The following is a 19,533-nucleotide window of genomic DNA, read 5'->3' as shown; positions in this document are numbered from 1 at the left end:
CTACATGAAAGTCCAGAGAAAAATTGGGGTTCGGAGTCGATTCTGGCGTGAGGAAGGTATTAGCACCTCATGACGCCCAAAATTGGTATCTCATAAACATGTGTTGACTTGATTTTCAAAAATACGAGTTCAATATAATATTTAATCGTGATCCACTGAAAAATGAGAATTTTAGTTTTCGATTTTTTTAGAAAGGGTGTCCTGTTTTTTAACACAAGTTTATTTAATTTCACCCAACATAGCGATGAAATAGATGGCTTAATATTAAATCGGTACATTGCCTTATTTTTGAAATTAATTAAAACATGAGAAAAATATTCCTAAAGTGAGAAATTAAAAATAGATAAAGGACTTAAAAAAATGATATCATTAATGAAAAATATTAACATGGAATACTAGAATATTAGAATAACAATAATAATGATATTTACAAAATAAAAACAAATCATGTACTAATAATAAAATAGGAAAAATGATATATTTGGTAATAATAATATAAAATAATAATATGTACATAAAAATACATATATATATATATATGAATATAATAAAAGTATGTAATAATAATAATAATAATATCTACAATAAAAGAAAATATTAGGAAACGTACATAAAAATATATACATAAAAATTTACAACAATAATATAAAATAATGATATGTGCAAAAATATATATATACATATGTACATAAAATATACACTAATATAATAATAGTTATAATAATACTAGCAATAGTAATAATTTGTAATAATAATATATACACAATATGGTATTTAAAATATATATATATATATATATATATATATATATATAATAGTATTTAAGAATATATATAATAGTATTTTATTATTAGTACATGATTTGTTTTTATTTTGTAAATATCATTATTATTGTTATTCTAATATTCTAGTATTCCATGTTAATATTTTCATTAATGATATCATTTTTTAAGTCCTTTATCTATTTTAATTTCTCACTTTAGGAATATTTTTCTCATGTTTTAATTAATTTCAAAAATAAGGCAATGTACCGATTTAATATTAAGCCATCGATTTCATCGCTATGTTGGGTGAAATTACGGCTTGTGTTAAAAAACGGACACCCTTTCTAAAAAAAATCGAAAACTAAAATTCTCATTTTTCAATCGGATCACGATTAAATATTATATTGAACTCGTATTTTGAAAATCAAGTCAACACATGTTTATGAGATACCAATTTTGGGCATCGCGAGGGTGCTAATACCTTCCTCACGCCAGAATCGACTCCGAACCCCAATTTTTCTCTCGACTTTCATGTAGACCTAAATTTGGCCTTCTTTTTGTTTTAAAATAATTTTATTAGGTGTTCGATCACACCTATAAAAAGGATCGTGGTGACTCCTTTGTTAATAAAATCGAAAGTTGGTTTTAAATATTTAATAAATCACCACAATTAGCGACCAAGCTTAAACTAAATTTTTTACGCTACTAGCTTGGCGACTCACTGGGACCTCTATTTTGAGAGTCGAGTTGAATTAAACGCTGTTGTCAAAATTTTCAAATTTCCGTGTTCAAATTAATATTTAATCATGATCCTTAAGTTTTGTTTTGAAAAAATCATACATACGTATCTCCTAATTTGTTTTATCTTTCGCTTTAGTTTTGTGGTTTTAAAATAAATGGAAGGATTGCAAGTTTCTCCCACACACCGTGCACTTGCATTTTGCATAACATAAGTTTCTACCCGGACTCGTCCGCTTAAGTGAAAGTAAACGCTATGCCTTCGTGAGTTAACTCGTCCCTCCGCACAAAGCTAGTGAATACTTTCGGTTACATATGACTTATGCTTTCGTGAGTTAACTTGTCCTCTGCATAGGCATAAGTAAATGTAATCCTTGAATTGAACTTGTGAGCCTGTGATGGGTTATGACCGAGGCTTCGTGCTAATCTTAGCAGATGATAGTACGAGCAATTCGAGTAATTGCCTAGAACCAAAACCGCATATAGTGAACCATACGAGCCACCCAACTAGAGCCATGCCGAACCTCCGCTCGTTTAGTAGTCACGAAATAAGTACACGGAAAAGCACATCTTACCTTCTATTTCTTTTACATTTGTGCTTTCTAAGCAAGGAATCGAGTCCACTGGACCAAGTAGCTTAATTTGTTAGATTTTCCACAGCTTTTTCTCTGCTTATATGTGTTGCACTAACCAAGGTCGTTTGTCCAGATTTTTATTTTCATCATGCATCAAGGCATCTTATTAGGAAGGTGTTGATTAGAGATTGGTTGCCAAAACGGGTTTCTAATGGAGGAGTCAATTATACGAGTGACCAAACGTTGTGTAATACTCCTTTGATTAAGGAAATGCCTAAATAGGGCTATCTTGAAATTAACACCAAATTTTTGCATATTCATTCATGATGACATTCGCTTGACATTCATGCATTCATTCATACATTGCATATCCCATACTCGGTCGCTGAAGATAAAATATATAATTCGCAGTTGTAATACCACAAGACTGGAACCACGTCATCCGTATAAAATGCGCCGACAAGCTAGAGTAATGGGGGCTGAATTCAATGAGAGAATTGAAAGGATGGAAAGGGCTCAAAAGGAATTACAAGAGCAACTGGCCAAATCGCAACAAGAAACGAGAGACCTAATGGTGAGATCTCGAGAGGAATCACTCGAGCAAAGAGATCAGATGGCCAAAATGATGGAGATGATGACAACTTTGGCCAAAGGAAAAGGACCCGTGCAGAACCCCGATGTTATGGAACCTCAATCAAGAATTCACCACGATCAGGATCCACTCTATCCCCCAGGATTCACTCCACCACCCGCATATACAACACAAAGAAGGTATACTCAAGGGGAACCCACAGTCTTGGAACAACGACCTATGCCACCTGCTCCACCCACTAATCTGGGGCAAGGAATATTCGTGTTGAACCCAGGGGCAAGCCCTGCTGATCCACTAGTTCTAGATCTGGACGACCCAGCAGAGGTAGCCAAGTTGAAATTGGATAATCATGATGCAAAATATAGAAGTCTAGAGGAAAGACTCAAAGTAATAGAAGGCATCAAGTCTTCTCCGCACTAGGTGCCAAAGAACTCGATTTGGTACCGATCTAATCTTGCCTCCAAATTCAATGCTTTGATTTTGAAAAGTATGATGGGACAAGGTGCCCAAAAGCACATCTCATCATGTTCTGTCGAAAAATGACCGGTTATGTGAACGAGGATAAGCTACTTATACATTGCTTTCAAGATAGTTTAACAGGGTCAGCTCTTCGGTGGTACAACCAACTCAGTAGAGAAAAGATTCGATCCTGGAAGGACTTGGCGTCAACATTTTGCGGGCAGTACAAGCATGTGTCGGATATGGTGCCAGACTGGATGACCTTGCAAATGATGGAGAAAAAGCTATCAGAAACCTTCAGACAGTATGCGCAGAGATGGAGAGACGTCTCGGCCCAAGTGGAACCCCCACTAACAAAAACGGAGATAACCGTTCTCTTTATCAACACCTTAAAGGCGCCATTTTATGACAAATTAGTGGGAAGTGCCACGAAAGAGTTTGCGGATATTGTAATATCTGATGAGCTCATAGAGAATGCCGTCAAGAGCGGTAGAATGGAAGACTCAGAAGGTTCAAAAATGGCAGCACCTATGAAGAAGAAAAAACCAGAAGCCCACATGGTAGGAATGGGAAGCCGTTATGCCTCTAATCCATATCCGAACCAACCCTGACCTCGAAATTTTCCACCTCTAAATTTCTATTATCCCCTTCAAAACCCTTACTACCAAGCACCACCTCCTTCCTATCCCGTTTATGCCACGAACAACCAAAGACCCATCACCTCATTCCCACAAAACACTATACCCGCTCAAAGCCAACCCAGAAATGAACCAAGACCAGCAAGGCCTAATCCCGAGAGACCGCAGTTTACTCCCATCCCTGTGTCGTATGGGGAATTGTACCCAAAACGTTTGGAGAAACAGTTAATATCCCCCCATTACATGGCACCCCTTAAACCTCCATACCCAAAATGGTACGATCCAAACGCTAGTTGTGCATACCATGCTGGGAATCAGGGGCATTCTACGGAAAACTGTCTTGCCTTCAAAAGGAGAGTTCAAGGACTCATTGATACGGGCATTTTGCGATTTGATGGTACTGGCGGTACAACCGGGAATCTATTCCCAAACCACACCGAAGGGGATGTGAGCGCAGTAGGAGAGAAAAACTAACGGCAAAGTAGAAGATGGGTTTCTGAAATAAGAACACCTCTGCAGAAAATCTGGGAGGTACTAGTTGAAAAAGAGTTGCTCTATCGTCTTGACGGAGTATTCGAAGGAAAAGATGCAAAAGATCACAGTTTTTGTGAGTTCCATGGCGTTGAAGGGCACGACATTCAGTCCTGCGATGAGTTCAGAGGATTACTGCAAAGTATGATGGATAACAAGGAGATTGGGATCTTTTATAAAAGCGAAGAGGCCGATAGAGGAGAAATATGCACTTCTGACAATCAATCATCAGGTTTCCCATATAGCGCCGACCGACCGTTAATAATTTATTATGACGCGAAGAAAGAGCCGGTGAAGCCAAAAATGATAATCGAAGTGCCATCTCTTTTCCCTTATAAGAACAATAAAACAGTACCGTGGAGATACGATGCTAATATTTTCACACCGGAAGTTGGAAATTCCAAAGCCATAACTGAAGATATGGGAGAGGTAGGTCATTTTACCCGAAGTGGACGGTGCTATTCTAAAGAAATTGAACCGGTAAAGAAAAGTAGTGACTCGAAGCAAAAAGGGAAAGCAGTGATGCACGAAGTCGAAGTTGAGTAAGAAATTCCACCCTTGCAAGAAACTAAAAAGCCTGTGAACGAGGAAGAAGCTCAGGAATTCTTGAAATTTATCAAGCACAGTGAGTATAGTGTGGTGGAACAATTAAGCAAGCAGCCAGCAAGAATCTCAGTTTTATCTCTACTGTTAAATTCAGAACCCCACCGGTACGCCTTGTTAAAGGTGTTGAATCAAGCTTACATGGAAAACAATATATCTGTTGAGAAGCTTGACAGATGGATGAATAATTTAAATGAGGATAATTTCATTTCTTTTAGTGATGATGAAATGTCGCCCAATGGTAGAGGTTCTGTGAAAGCATTACATATCACAACCCGCTGTAAGGGTTACATAATACCAAACGTGATTATCGATAATGGATCGGCACTCAACGTCATGCCTTTGGCCACACTTTCCAGGATTCCGATGGATTTGTCCTACCTAAAGCCTTGCCATTCCACAGTAAGGACATTCGATGGAACAAGACGAGAGGTCATGGGAAAAATCGAGATCCCTCTAGAAGTAGGTCCCTGCATATACGATGTCGAGTTCCAAGTCATGGACATTACACCATCATATAACTGCCTCTTGGGAAGACCCTGGATCCATTCTGTCGGAGCGGTCCCATCATCCCTCCATCAAAAGGTGAAATTTATCATGGATGGCTGTTTGGTCACTGTCGAGGGAGAAGAAGACATTGTAGCATCTATTTCTGCCGACGCACCATATATTGAAGTGAGTAAAGATGCTATAGAATGTTCCTTCCGATCTCTTGAATTTGTCAATGCCACATTCATCGCTGAGGGTAACAAAATTCCCTAGCCAAAACTGTCGAGAAATACCAGGATGGGTATCAAGTTGACTATAGGAAGGGGAGCTCGAGCGAGAAGAGGTTTAGGGAGATATCTACAAGGAATAGTTAGGGCTCTAAGGCCAGTACACCACAAGGCCCGATACGGTTTAGGTTTCCAGCCGGACATGCGTCAAAGAAGAAGGCAGTGGAAGAAAGATCAGGAAAGAAGGATCTCGAGAACCTTAGGCCGAGAACCAGAATGGGAGCCTATGGAATTCCCTCTTTTGTCAAGAATATTTACGTCAGCGGGAATGATTACCCGAGGCAGGATAATGCACAAGGCACAGTGTTAATGATCGAAAAGGGTTTTCAGAATATCAGTATAAACGTCATTGACAAAGGAGCTAACGCAAGTAAAGACGTCTCAAGGATACGCCTTTGTCCCCTGGGTTTCAGGTTAAACAATTGGACTGCCGAGGATCTTCTTATAGTTTATAAGTCGTCAGAGTAATGCTCAAATGTTAACATTCTGTTATGTCCTTAGATATAATAGAATTCTTTTGTAAGAGTCTGCATTCGCTCTTTATCATTCAAATGAATATCAATGAAGATGCATTTTGTCATAATCTTTCACATTATCACTAATTTCATAATCATTGCCATGCCATAACATTTCGTTTGTTGGTTCCAATACTTGGATGCCCCTCTATAGCTTCCTTTTCCATTCAACTTTCAGGTGCTCAGATATTGACGACATGAATAAGCCCGTCACGAATCTTGAAATTGATTTTGAGAAGGCTGTTTTCTTAGGAGAATTTGAAGCCAAATAAAATGCTAAAGATTACGTCTCGTCTCCTGAATTGTTAAGAATGGTGGAACAAGAGGATAAACAGATTTTGCCTCACGAAGAATCTGTGGAAACAATAAATTTGGGCACTGAAGAGAGGAAACAAGAAGTGAAGATTGGGACTTCTATTTCAGAGAGTACCAGGTATAATTTGATCACTTTACTCCACGAATACAAAGATGTTTTCGCATAGTCATACCAGGACATGCCAGGGCTAGATGAAGATTTAGTGGTCCATAAGCTCCCATTAAAGCCAGAATGCAAGCCCATCCAGCAAAAATTAAGACGGATGAGACCCGAAATACTGTTGAAAATAAAAGAGGAAGTCAAGAAGCAATTTGATGCTGGCTTCCTACAAGTCTCCAAATATCCAGAATAGGTGGCTAACATAGTCCCAGTACCAAAGAAAGATGGCAAAGTACGAATGTGCGTGGATTACCGTGACCTGAACCGAGCAAGCCCAAAAGATAATTTTCCCTTGCCACATATTGATACGTTGGTGGACAACACAGCAAAACATTCATTGTTTTCTTTCATGGATGGATTCTCGGGGTATAATCAGATTAAGATGGCCCCTGAGGATATGGAGAAAACTACATTCATGACAATGTGGGGAACGTTCTGCTACAAGGTGATGCCATTCGGGTTAAAGAATGCTGGGGCAATATATCAGAGGGCTATGGTAACGTTATTCCATGACATGATGCATAAAGAAATAGAGGTCTACGTCGACGACATGATTGCTAAATCCCGAGGGGAAGAAGAGCATGTAGTGAACCTCAAGAAGTTGTTCGAAAGGCTGAGAAAGTTTCAGCTAAAGCTTAATCCAGCCAAATGTACATTTGGGGCTACCTCGGGAAAGTTGCTAGGCTTCATTGTCGATGAAAGAGGTATCGAAGTTGATCCAGATAAAATAAAAGCCATCCAAGAATTACCACCTCCACAAGACGCAAAAGGAAGTTAGAGGATTTTAGGAGATTAAACTACATCGCCCGATTTATCACTCAACTTACCAACCAATGCGACCCAATCTTTCGGCTTCTTGAAAACATAACCCGGAGAATGGAACGAGGAATGCCGGTGGCCTTTGATAAGATAAAACAATATTTGTTCAGTCCTCCAAAGGCTAGTACCGCCAACTCCCGAAGACCATTGATATTGTATTTGATGTGTTCGAAAGTTCAATAGGTTGCGATCTTGGGGCAACACGACGAGTCGGAAAGAAAGAAAAGCGATCTACTACCTCAGAAAAAAGTTCACTGAATATGAGTCAAAATATTCGTTCATTGAGAAATATTGTTGCGCTCTGGTTTGGGTAGCTCGGAGACTCGACAATATATGTTGTATCACACGACATGGCTAATTTCAAAGTGGACCCAATAAAATACATGATGGAATCGCCGCACTATCGGGAAGAATGGCACGATGGCAGATCCTCCTTTCGGAATATGACATTCCCTATGTAAGTCAGAAGTCGATAAAAGGGAGCGCAATAGCTAACTTCTTAGCAACTCGGACGATAGAGGAATATGATCCTTTAAGATTCGATTTCCCAGACGAAGACTTAATGTGCATCACAGAAATAGAATCCGAGTTATCAAAAGAGAAGTCATGGAAGATGTGCTTTGATGGTGCGTCAAATGCTTTAGGGCATGGAATTGGAGCAATCCTGGTATCACCAGACGGGAATCATTATCCGTTCACTGCAAGACTGAATTTCTTCCGTACCAATAACATAGCGAATATGAGGCTCAGATCATGGGACTTCGTGACAAAGAATTGAACGAAACATCCAAACTTTAGAGGTATACGGAGACTCAGCATTAGTGATTTATCAGATCCGTGGAGGTTGGGAAGTGAGGGACCCAAAATTGATTAAGTACAGTGATTTAGTGGCTGAATTGATCAAGGAATTCAAGGAAATAACTTTCTATTATTTCCCACGAGAAGAAAACCAATTGGCTGATACCCTGGCCACTTTGGCTTCAATGTTCAAAGCAAGTAAAGAAGCAGAAATAATGCCCCTCAAAATGAGCATATATGAGGTCCCTGCACACTGTTGTAGCATTGAGAAGGAGGCAGACAGACGTCCATGGTTCCATGATATCTTAGAATATATCAAAAATCAAAGCTACCCCGAACAAGCGAATGAGAACGACAAAAGAACAATTAGAAGAATGGCAGCGGGATTTGTTCTTGATGGGGATATCCTGTACAAAAGAGGAAAAGATCAGATGCTCTTGAGATGTGTGAATGATGTTGAAGCTAGAAAAATACTTGAAGAAGTCCATGAGGGAGTCTGCGGAACACATGCCAATGATTTCAATATGGCCAGAAAGATCATGAGACTCGGTTATTATTGGCTGACAATGGAAAGTGACTGCATCAATTTTGCCAGAAAAAGCCACAAATGTCAAATCTACGGCGATAAAATTCATGTAGCCCCTTCGCCCCTTCATGTCATGACTTCTCCGTGGCCTTTTTCTATGTGGGGCATGGATGTTATAGGGCCAATTTCTCCAAAAGCATCAAATGGACATCGATTCATTTTTGTGGTCATCGATTACTTCACAAAATGGATAGAAGCCGCTTGCTTGCCAATGTGACGAGGACTACAGTTTGCGTGTTTTTGAAAAAGAAATCATTTGCGGTATGGTTTGCTCGAAAGAATCGTTTCAGATAATGCCACGAATTTGAACAATAAGATGATAAAAGAAGTGCAAAGCGGCCCAAATAAAGCATCATAACTCCTCGCCCTATCGCCTAAAGATGAACAGGCATTGAAGCGACCAATAAAAATATTAAGAGGATCATTGGGAAAATGATCGAGACATATAAAGATTGGCACGAGAAGCTTCCATTTGCTCTGTTTGCATATCGCACATCTGTGCGAACATCTATGGGAGCAACTCCTTTCTCTCTAGTCTATGGAATGGAAGCTGTGCTACCTATTGAAGTTGAGATCCCTTCTCTGCGAGTCTTAACAGAATCAAAGTTAGAAGAAGCAGAATGGGTACAAGCTCGATATGATCAGCTGAACCTCATCGAAGAAAAGCGTCTCAGGGCAATTTGTCATGGACAAATGTACCAGAAAAGAACGATCACAGCCCATGGCAAGAAGGTACGGCCAAGAGAATTCCATAAAGGAAAACTCGTACTGAGGAAAATTCTCCCAATATAAAAAGACCTACGAGGAAAATGGGCACCAAATTGGGAAGGACCATATGTCGTAAAGAAGACATTCTCAGGAGGAGCTTTGATCCTTACCGAGATGGATGGGAAAGAGTTGTCGAATCCAGTGAACTCAGATGCTGTGAAGAAATATTATGCTTAAGATGAAAACCCGAAAAGGGCATCTTGATTAGTACAAAAAGATTAGGATGAAAACCCGAGAGGGCGTCCTAATGAAACAAACCTAGCGGTCGAACGATAGGTCAAGCAGTGAGGCTACAGTATTTGAAGCATTTCTGAAAGCTCGAAATCCTCTACGCAAGAAGCCGCGCTATAAAAGATTTTTGATTGAGGAACGAGGAAGAGTTCATGTGTTGAATATCTAGAGCATTTGTATCCGTTGAATACGATCCTTTCTTTCTTTTTGACATTTTTTACTCTCATTGGTTAACTTGCTTTGTTTGCCACATTTGAAATAGATGAATGTGAAATATCATTTTTGTCCCTATCTGACCTTTTTCATGCATCTCGTTATGTGTTTATTTACATGATAAATGGTGAAATGACATACTCTAAACAAAAGAAATGTTAAGCATTACCTGGATGAAAATTTGATAAGCACAAGAGTCTTAAAGTAAGAACAAAGTTTAATCGGAGGCAGAAGAGTGATATCTGAGAAACGTCGATTACTCGTGAAGCTTGAAGATAGGTATAAGGCCTGAAAAAAAAGTCGAGAATCAAAGTAATGAACACAAATCCTCAACAATCGTGGCTAAATGGACATACGACAAACATGCTTAAGGAGCACTGCATAATCATGTAGGCATAAAAACATTTAAGACAAACATGTGCATATCATGATAACATCATACATGGCATATACAGGTACTCCAGCCGAGCAAGAAATCTTGAATGAGAATCACACTGAATCAAAGGAAAAGACACCCGAGTTCTACCAAAGGACACGTTTTGGTATTTTGATGTTTTTAATTCATGCTTTTCAAGGAAAATCAACTCATATTGCGAGAGATGAGTTAAGCCTCAAGACACGTTGAGGTATTTTTAATTTTGTTTTCAAAATCAACTCATATTATGAGAAGTGAGTTGAGCCTCTGGGCACGCCTGTTGAGGTATTTTTAGTTTATGTTTTAAATTGACTCATATTGCGAGAGGTGAGTTAAGCCTTTTAATTTTTGTTTTTCAAAATCAACTCATATTGCTAGAGGTGAGTTGAGCCTCGGGGCACGCTGAGGTATTTTTAATTTTTGTGTTTTAATTTTAACTCATATTGCGAGAGGTGAGTTGAGCCTCGGGGCACGCTGAGGTATTTTCAATTTTTGTGTTTTAATTTCAACGCATATTGTGAGAAGTGAGTTGAGCCTCGGGGCACGCTGAGGTATTTTTAGTTTATGTTTTAAATTGAGTCATATTGCGAGAGGTGAGTTAAGCCACGCTGAGGTATTTTCAATTTTTGTGTTTTAATTTTAACTCATATTGCGAGAGGTGAGTTGAGCCTCAAGACACGTTGAGGTAATTTCAATTTATGTTCCAGAATCAACTCATATTGCGAGAGGTGAGTGGAGCTTCGACTCGCATGCTGAGGTATTCTCAATTTTCGTTTTAATTTATGTTTTTCAAAAAATCAACTCATATTGCGAGAGGTGAGTTGAGCCTCAGGATATGATGAGGTAATTTCAATTTCTGTTTGTCAAAAATCAACTCATATTGAGAGAGATGAGTTGAGCCTCAGGACACGCTGAGGTATTTTCAATTTCTATTTTCAGTTTATGTTTTTCAAAAAATCAACTCATATTGCGAGAGGTGAGTTGAGCCTCAGGACACGATGAGGTAATTTCAATTTCTGTTTGTCAAAAATCAACTCATATTGCGAGAGATGAGTTGAGCCTCAAGAGACGCTGAGGTATTTTCAATTTCTGTTTTCAGTTTATGTTTTTCAGAAAATCAACTCATATTGCGAGAGTTTATGAGTCAATCCATATTGCGAGAAATAAGTTGAGCTCAAGACAACATGCTGAGTAAGGAATAAAGATTGAAGACACCAGATTTGGCCTCCCTGAAGTTGCAGTAGAGCAAGTCAAAGTTGCAAGTCTTGACTCCCTGAAGGTGCAGTAGAGCTGATCGAAGATAGCAGATTTTGCCTTTCTAAAGTTACAGAAGAGAAGATCACAAACCTCGTCTCACTAAAGCGATAGAAGAGTAGATTGAAGCTACAAGGCATATCTCCGAATTTGCAGTGGATTGAACCTCCAGTCACATATCGAGAGAGTCAATTCATATTGCGAAAAATGAGTTGAGCTCAGGATCACATGCCGAGTAGAGAATAAAGATTGAAGCTGATTGAAGACGTCAGATTCTGTCTCCTTAAAGTTGCAGTGGAGTTGATCAAGGGCATCAGATCTTGCCTTTCTGGAGTCGCAGAAGAGAAGACCAAAACCTTATCTCACTGAAGCGATAGAAGAGCATATTGAAGTTGTAGATCTTATATTTCTGAAGTTACAGTGAAGCGGATCGAAGCCACAAATCTCATATCCTTGAAGTTACATTGGAACAGATTGAAGCTACAAGGCATATCTCCGAATTTGCAGTGGATTGAACCAAAGCTACAAGATGCGGTGGACTGAAAAGGGACTAACTAAACAAGAATAGTTCCAAAGCAAGTCAAGACCTAGCAAGACCGCAAGTTTGGTCTTCTTGAAAGTCTTTACTCTATTATCGTTAACGACAATGAGCAAAGAGGGCATTGTAGAAGCCCAAATTGCCGGCCCGATTATATCAAAACCCAACCAAACCTCTAAACCCACTAAAACCGTTAACCCATGACCCATTTACATCTACCCAAACCCATTACAAAACCCAAATATTAAACCCAATTCAAAAGCCCATTAAGCCCTCTCCAAAAAAAAACCTAACCAAAAAAAAAAGAGAAAAAACCTAACCCCCCCCCAAAAAAAACCAAGAAACCGTAGCCACCTAACCACTTTCCCACTTGCCCTATTTTTCCTTCCATTTTTGATATCCATTGTCTACCACCACCACCTACAAAATAGAAAAAGAAATAATAAAAAATCATGTAAAAGATGGCTATAAAAAGCCATTCAAAAATCATGTAAGAGGGGATTTTAGAAGGATTGAAAAAAAAAAACACAAAAATCCCTTCAAATTTTGAACACAAAAGAAACATCAATAAAAAGGTTGCATCTTTTTCTTTTTTCCTCTTCTTTCGAATCTTTTTTTTTCTTTTTTTATGTTGTTTTTTTCTTTCTTTATATATACATATATTGTTAAATTTTTTTTACCTTTTCCGCCACTGTAGGTAAGTGTGGCGGTGGTGGTCGACGATGGCGGTGACCGACGATCGACGTGTGACCGCCCCTTGGCCGGATTTCCTTTTCCCCTCCTTCTCTCTTCTTTCCCTTCTTTTTTAGGTATTTTATATATATTATGTATATATTTTTAATGCCATTAGTTATATAATTCTTATGTATATATTCTTAAATACTATTATATACTTATATATATATATATTTTAAATACCATATTGTGTATATATTATTATTACAAATTATTACTATTGCTAGTATTATTATAACTATTATTATATTAGTGTATATTTTATGTACATATGTATATATATATATATTTTGCACATATCATTATTTTATATTATTGTTGTAGATTTTTATGTACGTTTCCTAATATTTTCTTTTATTGTAGATATTATTATTATTATTATTACATACTTTTATTATATGCATATATATATGTATTTTTATGTACATATTACTATTTTATATTACTATTACTAAATATATCATTTTTCCTATTTTATTATTAGTACATGATTTGTTTTTATTTTGTAAATATCATTATTATTGTTATTCTAATATTCTAGTATTCCATGTTAATATTTTTCATTAATGATATCATTTTTTTCGTCCTTTATCTATTTTAATTTCTCACTTTAGGAATATTTTTCTCATGTTTTAATTAATTTCAAAAATAAGGCAATGTACCGATTTAATATTAAGCCATCGATTTCATCGCTATGTTGGGTGAAATTATTGTACTTGTGTTAAAAACCGACACCCTTTCTAAAAAAAAATCGAAAGCTAAAATTCTCATTTTCAATCGGATCACGATTAAATATTATATTGAACTCGTATTTTGAAAATCAAGTCAACAAATGTTTATGAGATACCAATTTTGGGCGCGAGGTGCTAATACCTTCCTCACAGAATCGACTCGAACCCCAATTTTGCTCGAACTTTCACGTAGACCTAAATTTGGCCTTCTTTTTGTTTTAAAATAATTTTATTAGGTGTCCGATCACACCTATAAAAAAGGATCGGTGGCGACTCCCTTTGCTAATAAAATCAAAAGTTGGTTTTCAAATGTTTAATAAATCGCCACAATTAGCGACCAAGCGAAACTATTTTTTTTTACGTCGCTACAAGGCTAACTTAGGCAAATTTGAAACTAATAAATCGCTAGAGTCGCACAGATTGCGAGATGAAAGTTCTAACCTCACGACAGTTGGTATCTGAGTTAGTGTTTGAAGGTGTCGATTAAGATGATAAAAGGAGGAGATGAACATAATATCCTAATGGAAACCCATGGGAGGTCTAGGAAAAATAGCAAATCAAGGGATATGTTGTTGGCTTTGGAAGGTTGGGGACTGATCTCGAGGAATCCATGAGTGATGTGAAGGAAACACTCAAGGTAGTTGAGGGACGCATCGATGAGTTAGACTCTATAAGAATGTAGCTCAGGGACTATGTTGCAGGGGCTCTCAGTTCCAGTCGGGATACGATGAGAGAGACCTTCAATGTTGCCATGGATGATCAGATTGAGAAATTGACAGAGAAGAATGATGCTTTCGAAGCCATGATAACGACTTTGAAGGAATAGGTGGTGGAGCTCAAAAGGGAGCTCAATATCTGTAAAGTTGATTTAGGTAATGGGATGTTGGCTTCAGTATTGAAGAAACACAAAATGGATGTTCCTAAGTCAAAGAGTTCGAGAGGACGAGGTCCACAAGAGATATGGACAATTTTCTCAGGGGATGGAACGATACTTCCATGCGATAGGCATCGAGGTTGATGCCTATAAGGTAAATACTACTGTTGTCTATTTTATTGATGTTGCTATCTTGTGGTGACGTCCTAGGTTCACAGATGAGAAATAAAGTGGGACCACATTTGGGACTTGGGAGGAGTTTTAGAAGTAGCTGAAAAAACAGTTTTACCAATAGTATGCTGAGAAGGAGGCTCTAGCTAAGTTGTGTTGGCTTACGCAAACTATTCGGGAGTATGTCAAACACTTCAGTGAGTTAATGTTTCAAATATCTGACTTGAGTGACAAAGAAACATTCTACTAGTTTGAAGACAGGTTGAAGCCTTGGACGAAATAAGAGTTGCGTTTGACAAAGTATCACTGAGCTTATTGTAAACGTGGTTGAGGCAGAATCCTTTATTGAGCTTGGTCCGAGGAAAGATAAATTTGAGTCTTCCAAGTCCAAAGAGACGAGCAATTGTAGGGGAAACCATAAGGAAGATGGAAATGAAAATGGTGGCAATAGTAAGAATGGTAGCAATGAAAAACCACCTAATGGGAAGTGGAAGCCTATCAATAGATTGAAGGGGCTAGTGAAATGCTTCTTTTGTGATGGTCCACATATGGTGAAAGATTGTCTAAAGAAATCCCCTTTTTGCCATCGAAGGGGATGATGAGTCAGATAGAGCAATGATGAGGCTTGGTTTGATTGTGCGTTTTGTTGAAGCCAAGAGGGTCAGAGAGAATGAGAAGAAGACAGTGAAGGGCTTCTTATGTTATGGTCTGCATAGGATGCAAGATTGTCCATATCGATCTAAAATATCTGCAATCAGTAAAGAGAATGAAGCGGAGCCTATTAAGAGTTAGGCTTAAGAGATAAGATTATCATGTAATGTTTTAAGTTATTTGGAATATGTTTATGTTCATGGTTTAAACATGAATGGAAAATTACTTTTTCTTGTTTAAATATGTGTTTGAATTTGTATGATACTTTATGTTTAGAAAATTGTGGAGGATGTTTTATCATTATATACTATAGCAACATTGTAATGTCAATTAATTCTCAGAGTCAATTAGTCATGTTGACCACACATATTGTTATGGTGCAATAATCATCTTTGAATTTTAATTATAATTGAACAACCCTTGAGATTTGAAAAGTTTAAGATATGAAGAAGTACGAAATGGGCAAATGGTATAAAATTAAAAATAAATATAATGCTTAAATTTTTTTTGAAGAATTATGTTGAAAAGATTTAAAATATTAGAAATAAATAGAAAAAAAATCAAATTAAGTGGAGCAGAGTAGAGTGGGGTGGGGATAGATGAATCATACATCCATAGAGGTGTAGTGGTTTTAAAGATCATAAGTCCACTATGGAATGAGGTAGATGGAGGAGCAAAGCGTTGTAACTTTGGAGTGATGATGGATTTGATAGCATCTACCCCACTTCTCTTTATTGTCATCCCTAATTACAAGCAATTACATGCAAATTCAATTATTAGGTGGTTTTCCAAACCCTACCTAAAAATAATTTTATTTTGATAAATTTAGAGTAATAACAATATAATTTCTATTTTTAGAATGGGCATTTAGATCTAAATATAAAAATATTATTATATTAAAACTAAATAAAACATTTGGATAAATAATTTCCTTTTTAAATATTGAATTACACCATATATTATTCTTTAGTTGAAATTTGGGTATAATTTAAACTATACAAATTTATGAATAAGTAATATCTTATTATTTTAAATTATTTATAATTGGAACTTTTCTTATTATTATATTAAAACTAATAAAAATTGAATAGAAATGGTTTGATAAATGAATAACTTTATATTCCTCTTGAAATTACACTTTCATTATAATTTAAACTATTCAAGCCTATAAATAAACAATATTACAACTTCGTTGCAACGTCACCATATTCTTGGTCTACAAAAGCCATTGTCTCAACATTTTCATTATCGTTGAAATCTAGTTCATATTACTTACACCCCTTTGATAGACCTAAAAAATCCATACATTGTACTATATATCTACTTAGCACCTCTATTTTGAATTTTCGTTAAAAAATCTCCTTCAATATGTTCCAAGGTAACATCATTCTTAAACTTCATGTTAAAATGAGATTTGGATTAAAAAACAAGTCCATCCTCAATCAAAATAATATATTCATTCAAATTAATTGAGAACATAAATAAACACTTCAGCTTTTCAATTGAGGATATCAAATCTTAAATTTTGAACATTACAAAAAGATGATAATATTTCAACAATTCTTAACAACAAATAATCCAACCAAACTAACACTAACTTACTACAATGGCAAACAAACACATTAACACAAATTTCTTACAATTCACATATACCATATTTAGCAATTTGTAACCATAATAATAAAATAACATTCTATAGAAAACACTTACAAATTTACTATCTATAATTAATTAACACAATAATAACATAGTTTTGACCTAAATAATTTACGATATTTTTCATAACATAAATAAGAAAATAAATTTTTGATTTTTGTTTTACAAAATGGGGGAAGGGGATTTGGAAATGTAAGATATCACGACCTTAATGCTCATACATATCAAACTTAATGTGTACCAAATAGGCTTAACATTAACATTCACAGGTGTTGAGCTTCTGATTAATCAAGTCTAATATGTCCATAACAACATCAAAGTACAAGATTCCTGATAGAATCTTGAAAACTATTCAAATGAATTACTTAGACATCTATTGTTGTCAAGGTCACAGTAATGCAATTTTATCATCAACGTTGGACCTTAAAGTTCTTAATTGCCTAAGCAGATTCTATTGAATGAAAGTGTCTGGCTACAATGCAAAACAAACTATCAAAATAAACAATGAACACACATGATTGTTTATGCAATTTGATTGCCCTATGTCTGAGGAGCCTAACTCAGTGAGTAATTCCACTATATTTAATCCACAATACAATAAGTGAATCAAAGCCTATCACTTTCCAAATATATAGAGCTCACTTTTGTTCCTAAAGGTTAAAACACTCATCTCTAAGTTCTCCCCCAGAGAATTTAGGCAACTTGTTTTACACTCTCAATGCACTCTTAAAAAAATGTTCCTCAATGAACAAATAAGTTCTCTTTATGCTCTTGTACAAAACTTATACAAGTCTCTCAATATATAAGAGTTTTCAAGACTTAATAACATACTAGTAATCAATTACAATCCAACCCTTTAGAAATAGCATCTACAAAATAGCAAATGTAATATACTAATAAGTCTAATATAAAGCGAATTAGATATACACTTTTCAATAATGTCTTCAATATAATCCGATCGATTCTCCACAATTCAAAGGAGGTAATTGATTGAGTTGATACAATCCAATCTTTAAGGAAAGTAAGTTTAATAGATTAGTCTTCAAAGTATTTTTCATTAACTTATTATCCTTTAAGAGGTTAAATGTGCAAAGCTAAAATCATAATATAAATATAGTGGCCGAAGTGAGCAAACAAATATAAAAAAAATGGTTGAGAAATCTTTATTGTTCCAAAAGAAGAAAACGCCTTCTATTCCCCTATCCTAATTGTAAAACAATGAGGAATCCATATAAGTTGAGTAAGTTGTATATTAATAATGTAACGACTTGATAGTCACAGGTGTCGAAAAATATATTTTCGAGACTCCGTTTTGATAAATAACAAATATTTACGAAGTTAGTTGTGTGGTTAAATAGGTTTTGGTTAGGTGAATTTGCATGAATTAAGAGTAATTAGGTATAAGGACTAAATTGCATATAAAGTGAAAGTTGAATTATAGATTAAAGAATAATTAAAGGAATTAAATAAGCAATTATGCCATTAGCATTAAATGAGTCTGCATAAGATTAAAAAAATGTGTAAGTTTATTATATATATTATAATATAAAAACCTTAATGTTTAAGTATATATATTATAATATAAAAAAAAAAAAGAAAAGGGGGAAAGGAGAAAGGAGAAAGACAAACGACCTTAGGAGTTTTAAAGTTTCAAGTTCAACAGGTTAGTCAATTTAGTCCATTTTTTTATAATTTTTATGTTTTTAGAATCCCGGTATTAAATACTACTCGGCTCATGTCAAATTTTAGAAATTATTGAGTTTTAAGTATTGTCTATGTTGAATAATTTTAGTGTTAGGGATTAAATTGATAGAGTTTTAAGCTAGAAATGAAAAAGGATTAAATTGTAGAACTAATAGTAAATTTTGTGTAATAGGGACTTAATTGTGAAAAATTCAAAATTTAGGAATTTATGTGGAAATAGGGAGTTGAATTTAGTCTAAAGTGGAATTTGCATGAAAATAAAGAATTAATGTGAAGAATAAAAGTTAGTCTCGATTTAGGGACTAAATTTGAGTAAAAATTGAAATATTCAATATGAAATTGAATTGTGTTGTATTGATGATTTTTAATTGTTTTAATTCCGTAGCTAACGTTGTACTGGAGCTCTCGACTAAAAAAGGGAAAGATAAAGTAGACGAGGGATAACTCGGAATTTCTGGTTTGTATTTCTAAAATTCGAATTTAGTTGTTAATTTTTATAATTCAATTTAATGTATATGGTAAGTGTTGAGGTGAGAATTATTGTGTTTTGCAATTGAAATGGATTGATTTAGTATGTGATGAATTTATTGAATTTATATTGATTGAATTGGTATATATATATTTAATATATTGATTATTTGAATTGAAATGAATATTGGTTGTTTTTGAAAAGTGACATTAAACCCTATTAACTAATCGGGCTAAATTAGATATGGATGACAT

This window comes from Gossypium arboreum, chromosome 12 (assembly GCF_025698485.1).
Source record: "Gossypium arboreum isolate Shixiya-1 chromosome 12, ASM2569848v2, whole genome shotgun sequence".
Lineage (NCBI taxonomy): Eukaryota > Viridiplantae > Streptophyta > Magnoliopsida > Malvales > Malvaceae > Gossypium > Gossypium arboreum.
Note: the sequence above shows the minus strand (reverse complement) of the source record.